An 11,719-nucleotide genomic window follows, 5' to 3' on the forward strand; every position below is an offset into this window, starting at 1 on the left:
TGTAACCTAGAATGTTAAATACAAATCCCAAATAATGCTGAAACAAAGGTTTGACTCAATATTTATGGGAGTTTTATGCCAATTTAAACATAAGGCACAATACCAAATTGAAGAATAAATCAAGTATTGTACCGCTAAACAGAGCAATACATTTTATTTTCAAAGAACTATCAATGCAAGAAATCTCTACTTGAACACAATGCCCAAACCTTTCAAAGTCTTATGCAACTTTCACCATTTTATTAAATCAAAGTCAAAGAAATAAACTACATCATGTTCAATTTGAAGAAGATGATCCACTCTTGCATGACATCCACTCTGCGTAGTTGCTCCAGCTAATGTTGTGAAATGGGTCGAAAAAATTAAGATTTTCAGTGACCACATCCAAAAAAAAAAACAATTGACATACCCCAAAATCATGCCTGAGTAATTCCATGTCCTGCTTGCACCAAAGCAATTAGCTAATTATTCCAAAGGAGTTACAACAGATTTAGAAGGACCATGAATCAATTTTTCATGAACAGTGACATATAATGCAAAGGAGTTTTGAGGCAGTACCTGTATTGCAATAATGAACTCTGAAACCAAAAGATAAGTGGGGCTCACATGGACTGCATCAGAATTTAAGTTAAACCAAAATAAAGAATACAAGCAAGAGATTAATGTGTCCAACCATATTCCACATCACTTCACCTTGTATAACTGTTAAAATAAAATTAATTTGTCCAACCAAACATCACCATCTAGTGGTCCGTATTCAACACGGAAAAGCTCATCAATTGAAGCGGGGATTGTTCAATGGCCCCTAGCACGCAACCTTGCTTTCCAAGCCAAGAGTGTCTACATGAGATTTGGACATCTATTAGAGAGTTTAAATGAAAAAAAAAAAAGAAGATAAATTAAGAAAATCAATGGTTCCAATTTAACAAACAAATACCCATTAATAAGAAATCATGATGTCAAACTAATCTGATTGTGATGTACCATATCTGAAGTCGGGTCCACAGGTTGGGCAATTCAGATTAAGCCTTTCATCTGCAAACAAATAAAAAAAGAAAGAACTGTAAGCCCAAAATTGTTAGAGTAAGAACTTATAAGTACAGCCCCAAAATTTACCATTCTCCGTGGGCCTGATAAATTTATTCCAGTAAATCTTTCTTCATCTGCAACTAGTTGTAGAAGATCAATGAAATTACAAATTACACAAACATTAGTTATTACTTGGCTACTGTAAATGGTAGAACACTGATACATTACTTGTGATTTGGCTCAGCTCATATTGGGTTGTATTGAAGGGTATTTAAAATCATGATTTTTTTTTCTATTCTATTTGCAGGAGAACTGTATCAACATTGCTTGCAAGCAGCTTTAGAGAGAGAATGGATGAATTAATCTTGTCTTATTTACAAAGACAAGGAAACCAGTCTACAGTTGCCATTTCCATCTCAACTGTTTCACCAGCAACAGAGTTGGCAACACTCATCATGTGCATATGAACCCTCTCATAACTCACTTGTGAGTTTACTACATTCGAAATCTTTTACATTCCACTTATATTTCATATGTTAGTTACCAAAATCTTCACTTCTTTGTCATTCCCAAAAGAAAACTAAAATAAAAATTGTTGCAATCTTGCATGGTTATAGGACTTAAACAAGCATCAACCAATCCTACACGACTACCCAGCTTCAGGACAGAAAGTGGGACATGCAAACTACCTGATTTATCAGCTTGGGAACAAAAGAAGTGTGGAAGAAAACAGAACATTATGATAGAATAATTATGTGAAATTAACTGCTACAAATCAATAACAATAGAACAAAATTCTAACAAAACTAATTCAAAGCTTGCATGCAATGGCCAATATCTCCAGACCAAATTCATATGTAATATGCCAATATCTTTGTAACCACTTTTTTCCACCCAATCAGTAACACTGCATAATTCCTCTGCTACAACTTTCCCATTGAAACTGCTACTGAAAAAACAAAGTGCTCTTCTGAGAGAGAGTACGTCTGCACCTTACAAGTGCTGAAATCCATTGCAACCCCAGCTGAAAGTAATCCACATCCATGCTGATTGCTAAAATGTTAGAGACAAGTAGCCAGATCAACACAAGGACATTTAGAACTGATCCACTTCAGTTGGACTGGTACTAGCATAATAGACTTGCAGATGACACTTACAATAGAAAGCACTTACCGTAAATTTAGTCAAGTCCATGACTTAGGCCCGTGAGGATGAATTTCCTGTGACAACTTGGCACCCATGAGAATGAACTTCCTGTGACAACATGACACCATGTCAAAAGAATGGCAGCACACTAAAACCCTCATCCTATAATTTGAAAACAAAATCCAAATAGGAGGTGAGATAGAAAGGATTATTAAAGCACACCTGAATCGACCATATGCATCTGCAAAGTCCAGACCACTAAGAGGATGGGCTAACGATGAACATGTAATTACCGAAAAAATAAATTTCCAGATTCAACATATGTGTGTCCCATTTTATGATAGGATTGACCTATCTTTGGACAATGGCATGTTCGTCATGGACACTACTACTTAATACTCGACATGTTTACCATCTAACCATTTATCTTTAAATTGGGATAGTGACTATTATTCATTTTAATCATCAAGATATGTCCTTTAGACAGCAGATTAGTAGTAGGGCCCACAATTTGAGCTGTACAATAAGTTTGGCAGGTGAACCTGAGCTGAAAAAACAGATGAAGGCGTGGATCTTTCACAACCATTACACTGGGAAACACCTAACTTGCTGTGCATTAGCTTTATTCCACACTTGTGTGGGCTTAGCAAAGCTCTATCTGTAGAGATACATGACATATTATCTTCCTGACAAAAAATACATTATAAGTATGTATGTGTTTGAATGCAGACCACGCCATAGGAAACAGTGCTGATTGAATGCCCACCATTAAAAACTTCTCCAGGCTACAGGAGTTTTGGATCAAGTTGATATTTGGGTTTTCCCTTCATCCAGGTCTGTGTGACTAATCAACAGGCTGGATGACAAACAAACATTACAGTGGGCCTTAGGAAGTTTTTAATGGTCAGCGTTCAATCGCTACTGTCTCCTGTGGTGTGGTCTACCTTTGGTGTGGTCTACCTCGACATGGAGGGAGAAAGAGAGAGAGGAAGAGAGAAACGGAGAGAGAGAGGGAGAGGGTGCGAGAGAGAGAGGAGAGGGTGCGAATCGCATACCTTCCGATGCAAAAAATGAGAAACTAAAACCTCTGAAATGAGCACCCAATGGAAACGGAATCTCGCCCGAAATGGAGATCGAGTTTTGGGGTTTCTTGAATCCGAAAATGAGAGCAAGAGAGGGAGAAAATGAGAGCTAGAATCGGGTTTTAGGGTTTCGGTAATCCAAAAATGAGAGCGAGAGAGGGGGAAGAAATGAGAGCGAGAGGGGGAAAATCGTTTCGGTAATCTGAAAATCGGAGCGAGACCGGGAAAACGAATTTGGGGTTTAGTTTGCGCACAGTGTGCGTTTTACACCGTTTGGCCAGTGATGCTGGTCGGTGCTCTGTGGGCCCCACTATGATGTACGTGTTATATCCACACCGTCCATCCGTTTTGAGATATCGTTTTAAGTCATCAGCCAAAGAATGGGGGAGATAAAAATCTGTAGTGGACCCCAGCTCTGAAAACAGTGGGGAGAGTGATTCCCACCATTGAAACTATCCTAATGCCCATTCATTATCTTTTGGGCCCACCGAGATGTGGTTCACAAATCCAGCCCATAAATTATGTGTGTGCCACTTGGATGAGGGGTCATACCAAGTTTCAGACGCATCCAATTTTCAGGTGAGGCCCACCAAGTTCTTTTATATGTTTTAGGCATGTCTTGACATGATTTTAGATGGTATGGCCCACTGGAGTTCCATATACGGCTGATTTTTGGGATATACCATAATTTAAAGGGGACCCATCAAATTCATGGTGTTGATGTTTTACACACATCATGGTGGGGCCCACACAGCTTGACCTCATGGGGAGTTCCCATGACCTAATTGTGCTAAAATTTTGTATATATAGGTCTAATAGTTCGTTGATCTAGACCATTGGACTTATTCCCCATCATGGATAGATCATACCCAATTTCTCAATTAGTTGATTTGAGCATTTTGGATGATCCAATATTTGACGTGGACTTTCCATTCATTCCATACAATAATGGGCAATGCTCTTGAAAAAATCACAATGATTAGATCATGCAAAGAAATGCCTAATATATTAGGCAATGATTAACAAAATAGCTAGTAGAAATTTACTAGTTAAATTAACTAAGTGGAAAAAATTAATAATTATTGATTTTTGTAGCTATATGTGGATATTTTAAAACAATTTTCATTTATATGATTGAAATAAGAAAATACCAACATAACTTCTTGTTTTTTTTTTTTTTTTTAAAGTTTAAAATAAATAAATAAAACAACATTACCTGCGAAGATTTCAATCTCCTCATATTGTTTGAGATAAGAGTTTTGGATCGCACGCGTGTGGGGATGCCGTGATACGGTTGTAAGAGCACATGATGTTGCTAACGTCTCCTTGCTTCACACACATCTCATCTCCTTACTTCACACACATCTCGAATGGACGGAAGAACGTTTCCACCATGTCTTGCTCAGTCACCTTCAAAAAAATTATTTAAAAGATACACTTATGGTGAAGATCCAGTACATTAATCAGGGATACCACATCATGAACTTGCCCAGGCCAAGTTTGCTCATCAGTGGGCCACATTGAATTATTGTCACACAAACGTGGTTTTGGGACAACGCAACCATTAGCTTGATCCAAAACCGTTGTGTGCCCGCCTCAAGAAACAATGTTGATAGAACATCCACTGTTGTGTGCCCCAAGAAACAGTGTTGATGGAACATCCACCGAGATCTGGGATATCCTTTAACATCCTAAAAGATCCCACTTAAGATCTTTAGAGGATAATATCGGATCCCGACGATCTTGAGAACCACTCATCTCACGGACATCCCAAATTACAGCCAACATATCAGGCGAGAGTCCTCCTGAAATTGTATTCTGGTTCTCTTATAAATATATAGGTACCTCCCACTATCCAAGATACGTTCACTGAGAAACCCTAAATACTTGACTAATATTTCTTTTTTGGAGATCCTACCATACTCTATAAAACCTCGATATTGACTTAGGCATCGAAGAGTCCCCTATATTGGCCACGGTCTGTTGGAAAACAGCACCAACACATTTCATGTACTCCCATCCAAACACAACTAGTAAGTCATTTATTCCCAATTCATTTACCTCCATTTTCATTTTCCATTTAACTTCATTTATAGGCTATCGTATGTGCCATATATTTGATTTGCAACTAAGTACTTTTATCTTTTTAATTTTTTGATGCAAGTAGACTCCTCGAACTTCTTCTCTGTGTGGAGCCATCATGGAGCATATAAGTAGGTATACTGTGTAACTAAGTCGTTGCAGGGCCATTGCAATGGCATTGTAAAATCCATATCACACATGTTTGCTGGTTAATGTCATGATATGAGACGAAAAATCTCGAGTAGGATATAACACTAGGAAATGTACAATCACCTGCCATTGCAACCAATTACATACATCTGGACGAGCCCCATGGTAAGGGCCATCACTACCCAATTCGAGTCCCAGATCAAGCTGATGTTTGTGTTTAATCCATGCTATCCATTTATTTTTAAAGATCATCTTATGACATAAGACAAAAAATGAGGCATGTACGAATTTGAAATGGACCACGTTACAAGAAATAGTGTTAAATGAGCGTCAGCCATTTAAAACATTCTAGGGCCCATAAAAGTTTTGGATCAAGATGATTTTTGTTTTTCCCCTTCATCTAGGCCCGTATGACCTAATAAACAAATTGGAAGCCAAATAAACAGTACAGTGGGCCTTATGAGGATTTTAATGATGGATATCCAATCACTATTGTTTTCATGTGGTGTGGTCCACCTGATATTTATATACCTCTCATTTTTGAGCCCCACCTATGTTTTAACTCCACACCTTCCATCCATTTGGAGAGATCATTTTAGAGCAATATCCATAGTTAAATCCAGAGCTCCAGTGGACCCCAGCACAGAAAACAGTGGAGACAGTGACACCCACCGTTAAAAACTTCTAAAGGCCACCAAAGTTTTAGATCAAGCTGATATTTGTATTTTACCTTATTTCATGTCTTTTTTAACTTTTGAACAGGTTGGATTTCAAATAAAAATTATGGTGGGCCTTAGGATAGTTTCAATGGTGGGAATCACTCTCTCCAGTGTTTTCTATGGTGAGGTCCACTACATGTTTTTATCTGCCTCATTCTTTGGGTCACGCTCTAAAATAATATCTCAAAATAGATGGACGGTGTAGATACAACACATACATCATAGTGGGCCCCACAGAAATTGGTGACGTCACTTCAGTAGCCAACTCGCTACTCAAACCTGTATCTAATCCGCGTCCGGCGTCCAGCGTCCAGCAAGAACCTCTCCCCCCTCTCTCTCTAACTAATCCGCGTTCCCCTCTCCTCTCTCTCTCGCCCTAATCCTCTCTCTCTCTCTCTCTCTCTCTCTCTCTCTCTCTCTCTCTCAACCTGTCAGTAGCTAGACCCTGCCCACGCACGCCCTCGCTCTCTCTCTCTCTGAAGCTCGGTTGACAGGGATTTGTCGAACGTGAGGTCTCTCTCTCTCTCTCTCTCTCAATGCCGATTTAGGAATTTGGGGATTTATTAATTTATGGATTTTTGATTTGATGAGGACCCTCATTTCGGGATTTGGGGATTTTAGGGCTTACAGATTTGAATGTGGACCCCGAATTGGGGTTTTTCTGATTTTACAAATTAGGGATTTGAGGATTTTGGGGATCTGAGGATCCAACCAGAATTAGGGATTTCTGATTTTACAAATTATGTGGTGTAGTCTTCTTGAGCATATGTGATTTGAATAGTGGTTGCAATTTCTTCAATCTTAGATCCATTTCGTGATGTTTCTCTTCAGATTTGCATATGTGATTTGAATAGTGGTTGGAATTTCTTTCATTTTTAGTTTGTTTTTACTTGAATTTTGTTGAGATGGCTAGCATTGGATTCTCAATTGAATAAACTTCCCTGGATTTGTTGATTTGATTGGGTTTTCACTTTTGATTCGTGGAGCCCACACCCGGACCTTTGCTTTGAATATGGACTACTCCTTTCATCAATTTCTTACTGAATTTAATCCCTTAAATGTTTTACTGTGTTGTCCGTATTTGACCCTTAATTCTTGATATCATCTGGAGTGTTTTTATTACTAGAAAACTATAAGTATGGAATGATTTTTGTATTGAATAAAATTTTCTTACTTGTTAGATACATAGATTTTAATTGGTGGTGCATATTTTTGTACTACTCTACCCAACCAATGTTTTTACATTCTTGTTGGAATAATTCCTTGTTGTCTATCATTTATCTTTCAATGATTCATTCGCCAAATTTGGTGGATTACTCTTATTTTATGGTGCAGATATTGAACTGGATTAATTCTACTGTTAACTATCAGTGCTAGTTTCAAGATAATTGGTAGAAAGTGCCCTTTGATTTTGAATTTTACATTGTTGTTTATAACTGTCATCATGAGGGCTTTTCAAGGACTCCGACGATGTTTGTATCTATTATCTTTATATGCCAAGTTGAATCTCCTGTCATCAGCAAGTAATCATGCAAGAACATTATGTCCTCAATGCATGATGAAATCAATTTCAATCAGCATACCTGAGACTGGAGGTTTGCTAACCCCTCATGTATCCTCCACTAGTCCACATGCACCTCTATTTGGGGCTCCACATGCCAACCTGGCAAATGTTATCTATGTATCACGTGTGAACCAGTGTAGATCATCTAGCCAGAAACTCAAGCTATTCAACTGTCAGGTCAGCTGCACGGGAATAGGCAGATTTGGTGGCCTTGAAAATGACTGTCCAATGTTTTTGTTCATTTGTGGCTGGCCTGAGTGGTTTTCTGGACTGGCTTTTGGCTGGATAATCTACACCGTTTTCCACCTGATACGTGGCCTGGATGTCATATGCACGTGCCCAGTTAGCATGCATAGCCACATGTGGAGGTGCCTGTGGGGCTAGAACCTCGAAGTAGTGAGCAAACATCTCTTTATCTACTGAAACTTAATGTTTTACTGCTATGAATTTGTTCCGCTTCATTTTATGGGTTTTGTATTTGGAATGTGCTGAGATAATGTTACTGGATTAATTATAATCTGGGTATTTTTCATTTTCTGTTGTTTTTATGGGTCTTTTGTTGTTTTTATGGGTATATATGGTCCATTTAAGCAACGCCACTGGATGATTGTTTAGGATTTCATACACATTTACCACATTTAGAAATGGCGACTTTGATACAAAAAGAAAAAAAAAAGAAAGAAAAGAGAAGAAAACAAAAGAAAGGTAACTAGTAAACTACGTCAAGTGTTCTAGGTTTTATCTTTCTCCAGCAGTTGTTTCATGAGAAACCCTTGTTTGGATTCTCATGTTGATGGCCACAAAAATCGGATATGGATAATTTCTGATCTGGGTGTTTCATTTCGAAACTTTTCCATGGGGTACTCTTGAAAGTGTGCATGGGGGTGTAAGAGTGCGTGTGTTCTCACATTTCAAAAAAGAAAAGAAAAAAGGAACCATTAATCAGTTTAGCTTGTGTTTGGCTTAGCCTCTGAGAACATTAATATGTGATTTTGGATTTCTACTCTTACACTATTAGTAGAAAATCCAAAAACAGTTAAATAATATTCATGTGGATTTGAAAGAAGTCTTTTGTTTTTTCCTAATACAACACAAAACATCCCCATTTTGTGATTTTTGGAAATCTACTAAGAGTAGAAATTCCAAAATCACAAATTAGTATAGACACAAGTGCAGCTTTTCACTCAATTTTAAATGATGAAAATGTGTCCTATTATTATAATGAGGACAGAGCCCACAAAATGCAGTTATGTTTCTTTTGACTCCAACTGAGTGTAAGGTGGTTTCAACATGGAGATCATTTGAATGCACAATTCAATTGAACTGTGTTTGGCTCAGCCCATTAGAAGAATAATTTATTTTGTTCGGATTTAAATACAGGCTTATGGACAAAAAAAAAAAGCTCTCAATTTAAATACAGGCTTATGGATCATTTTGATGTCATGAGAATGTTCAGATTTGCTTACATTGCAGTTTTAGAAAGAAAAAACTTACCAACAGAATGTGGCTTAATTGGTATGCCAGCAATTTATTTTGTTCAAGGAGGAGGTTATTCCAATAGAGTGTTATTGTTCAAGAATGAGGCTCCGCCGTCCTGTCCAGTAGAGGCAAAGGAACTTTATTAAACCATTTTGGTTTGTACTTGAAAAGCAAGCTGCTTTTATTCTTGTCATGGATGATTTGTTTGGATGCACATAGTTGATTGCAAGAATATGATGTTATTAAAAAAATCTCGTCTCTTGATTGAGCTGAATATTTACATTCATTTCTTGTGTGTGTGGAAAGCATTTGATATATGGGTGTTCAGTTGAACATAATTGCAATAATTCAATCTGTTGGGTCATCCATGTAATCAAAAATTACAGTGAGTCTACGACTCTAAATTGCAATAATTGCATTCTTCGGTCATAGCATTCACTTCTAATTCCATCCTTCGTTGCCTTGCCATTCATCTATCTCAACATCCTTGTTTAGCTACACATTATATAAACATTTTGTTGTCTAACATTCTGTTCTATAAAAGCATGGCTGATCTGATAGCTGTCCTATAAAATCTCCCCTTCATTTTGATTGGTATGCAGGGATCACATAAACTTCTGAAGCTCATCTCTCTTTCATCTACCTTCTCTAATTCAATGAGCAACATTCTTCTCAATCTCTCTTTCGTCATGAATTATTGACCCGAGATGTCAGAAATGGTCATTTTGGGTTACCTTGTGGCAATCAATCTTAATTAATTCCTCACTTTGCACTCATATCATTACTAAAATTGCTAAAATTGCATTCCACAAACTCTATTTTTATCCCATCATTTTTGAAACTTTAGATTCTGAAACATCCCTCCATATTTCCAACTTTTAGGCATATATAGGACAAATTAGGATGGCACATTAAAATACCCATATTGATGCCTGCAGGCTTAGTGACCCTCTTATTTAGATGGTCACATTTTCGTTGAATGCAGACATAAAAAGCTTGAGATTGGTTCGTGCTGAAAAATGGATTCACTTTCAAGGCTTGGTGACTTTTGCCTTTACATCATTCCCATTACCTATTTATTTTTCAGATTGTGAAGGAGACTTGGGTACGGGCTGGACGGTGTGTTAGGGATTTCACTCTCTACACTGGCTCCCTTGGGACAGCATTCTTACTTTTCAAAGCATATGAAGTCACCAAGAACAAGAATGATCTCAATCTCTGCATTGAAATTGTGAGGGCTTGTGATACTGCTTCACGAGAATCAAGGTACTTGTGTGAATCTTTTTCTTAGTTAATTTCGTATATCTTTCACCTATCTTACTCGATTGATGTGAATCTTTGCATAGGTACAATATCCAGGCTATCTCTAAAATGATTCTGAAGAATGTTTAGTATGAGAAATCATTGAAAAACTCTGCATTGATCTTTCAAAATAAAATAAAAAATATGCATTGCCTGGGTGACTATATGGTGTAATAACAAACGATCTTGGGATATGCTGTGGATTGTGCGTGAAAGGAACCTCTAGAAGGAGCATTTTGTTTTAAGGTGGACCTTGACGGGTATTGCACTATTATCATCATGCTGCTTACTGTGTGCATCTTTGTATATGCAGACATGTGACATTCATCTGTGGTCAGGCTGGTGTGTGCGCCCTTAGTGCCGTGGCTGCAAAGAACGCTGGGGATCATGCACTGCTCAACCACTACCTATCCCAGTTCAAAGCGGTAATGCTTTGAAAATTTGTTGGCTAGAAAGTTAGTAATGGTTGTCTTCTTGAGCCGAAAAAGATATTTATGCGGTAGTAAACCATTGTTTCTTTGTTTGGAATTCTAAATGCTTATTGGTTACCCTTGTAACTCTTGTGTACTATCCATTTTTTGTTCCTCATCAGATGTACTACCTCATTTGGCCATCACTTCTCTTGGGGGTTTCTGGACTGTGTATGAATTGCCACTTCATAGGGTATGGTCGTGAAGGAAATCATCAAGGATGGAATACGATTAGCCAACAAGGGTAGTTGCCCATTGATGTACGTAGCATTTATTTCGGTCCAATAAAGTCAATTCATCATAATCCTTTGGTTTGTTTTTCTGAATCTTCATCCGTCTCATCAATGCCTCTTCTATTTATATTCCTTTTTTTAATAAAAAATTAATTAATTTTTCTGTCCTTGGTATTTATTTAATTTCTTTTCTATGGAATTTTTTGATGTTGGTTTTCTTTTCTTCTCTTTTCCATCTTTGTGTCTATATTTCTCAGTTTATCTTATATGGAGGCTTTCTGAAACATATGTTGAGTTGCTGGAAATCCTTGCACTTTGATCAATGGTCTCCATTTAGGAGAATATACAATGGAATTTCAGAGAAAAAAAAAAAAAAAAAAACAGGGAAAAATATTGGATGGCTAGGGACTTTAAAATTTCAAGAATTTTAGTGTCCCCCATCCATGGTGTGGCCCATCAGACC

The 11,719-nt window shown here is 37.5% G+C and overlaps 1 long non-coding RNA gene across 3 annotated transcripts; it reads left to right on the top strand.

Annotated features, from left to right (window-relative positions):
- Window positions 1-10,229: 10,229 nt before the first annotated feature.
- On the top strand, window positions 10,230-11,327 carry LOC131241491 (uncharacterized). Of its 3 annotated transcripts, none has more exons than XR_009169062.1 (3): window positions 10,230-10,517; window positions 10,867-11,052; window positions 11,146-11,327. It is a non-coding gene; the product is annotated as an uncharacterized LOC131241491 (long non-coding RNA). The 3 variants fall into 3 exon arrangements; XR_009169063.1 differs by having other exon boundaries at window positions 10,232-10,517; window positions 10,867-11,012; XR_009169061.1 differs by having other exon boundaries at window positions 10,261-10,517; window positions 10,867-10,978.
- Window positions 11,328-11,719: the final 392 nt, after the last annotated feature.

Source organism: Magnolia sinica, chromosome 3 (genome assembly GCF_029962835.1).
Source record: "Magnolia sinica isolate HGM2019 chromosome 3, MsV1, whole genome shotgun sequence".
NCBI classification, from domain to species: Eukaryota; Viridiplantae; Streptophyta; class Magnoliopsida; order Magnoliales; family Magnoliaceae; genus Magnolia; species Magnolia sinica.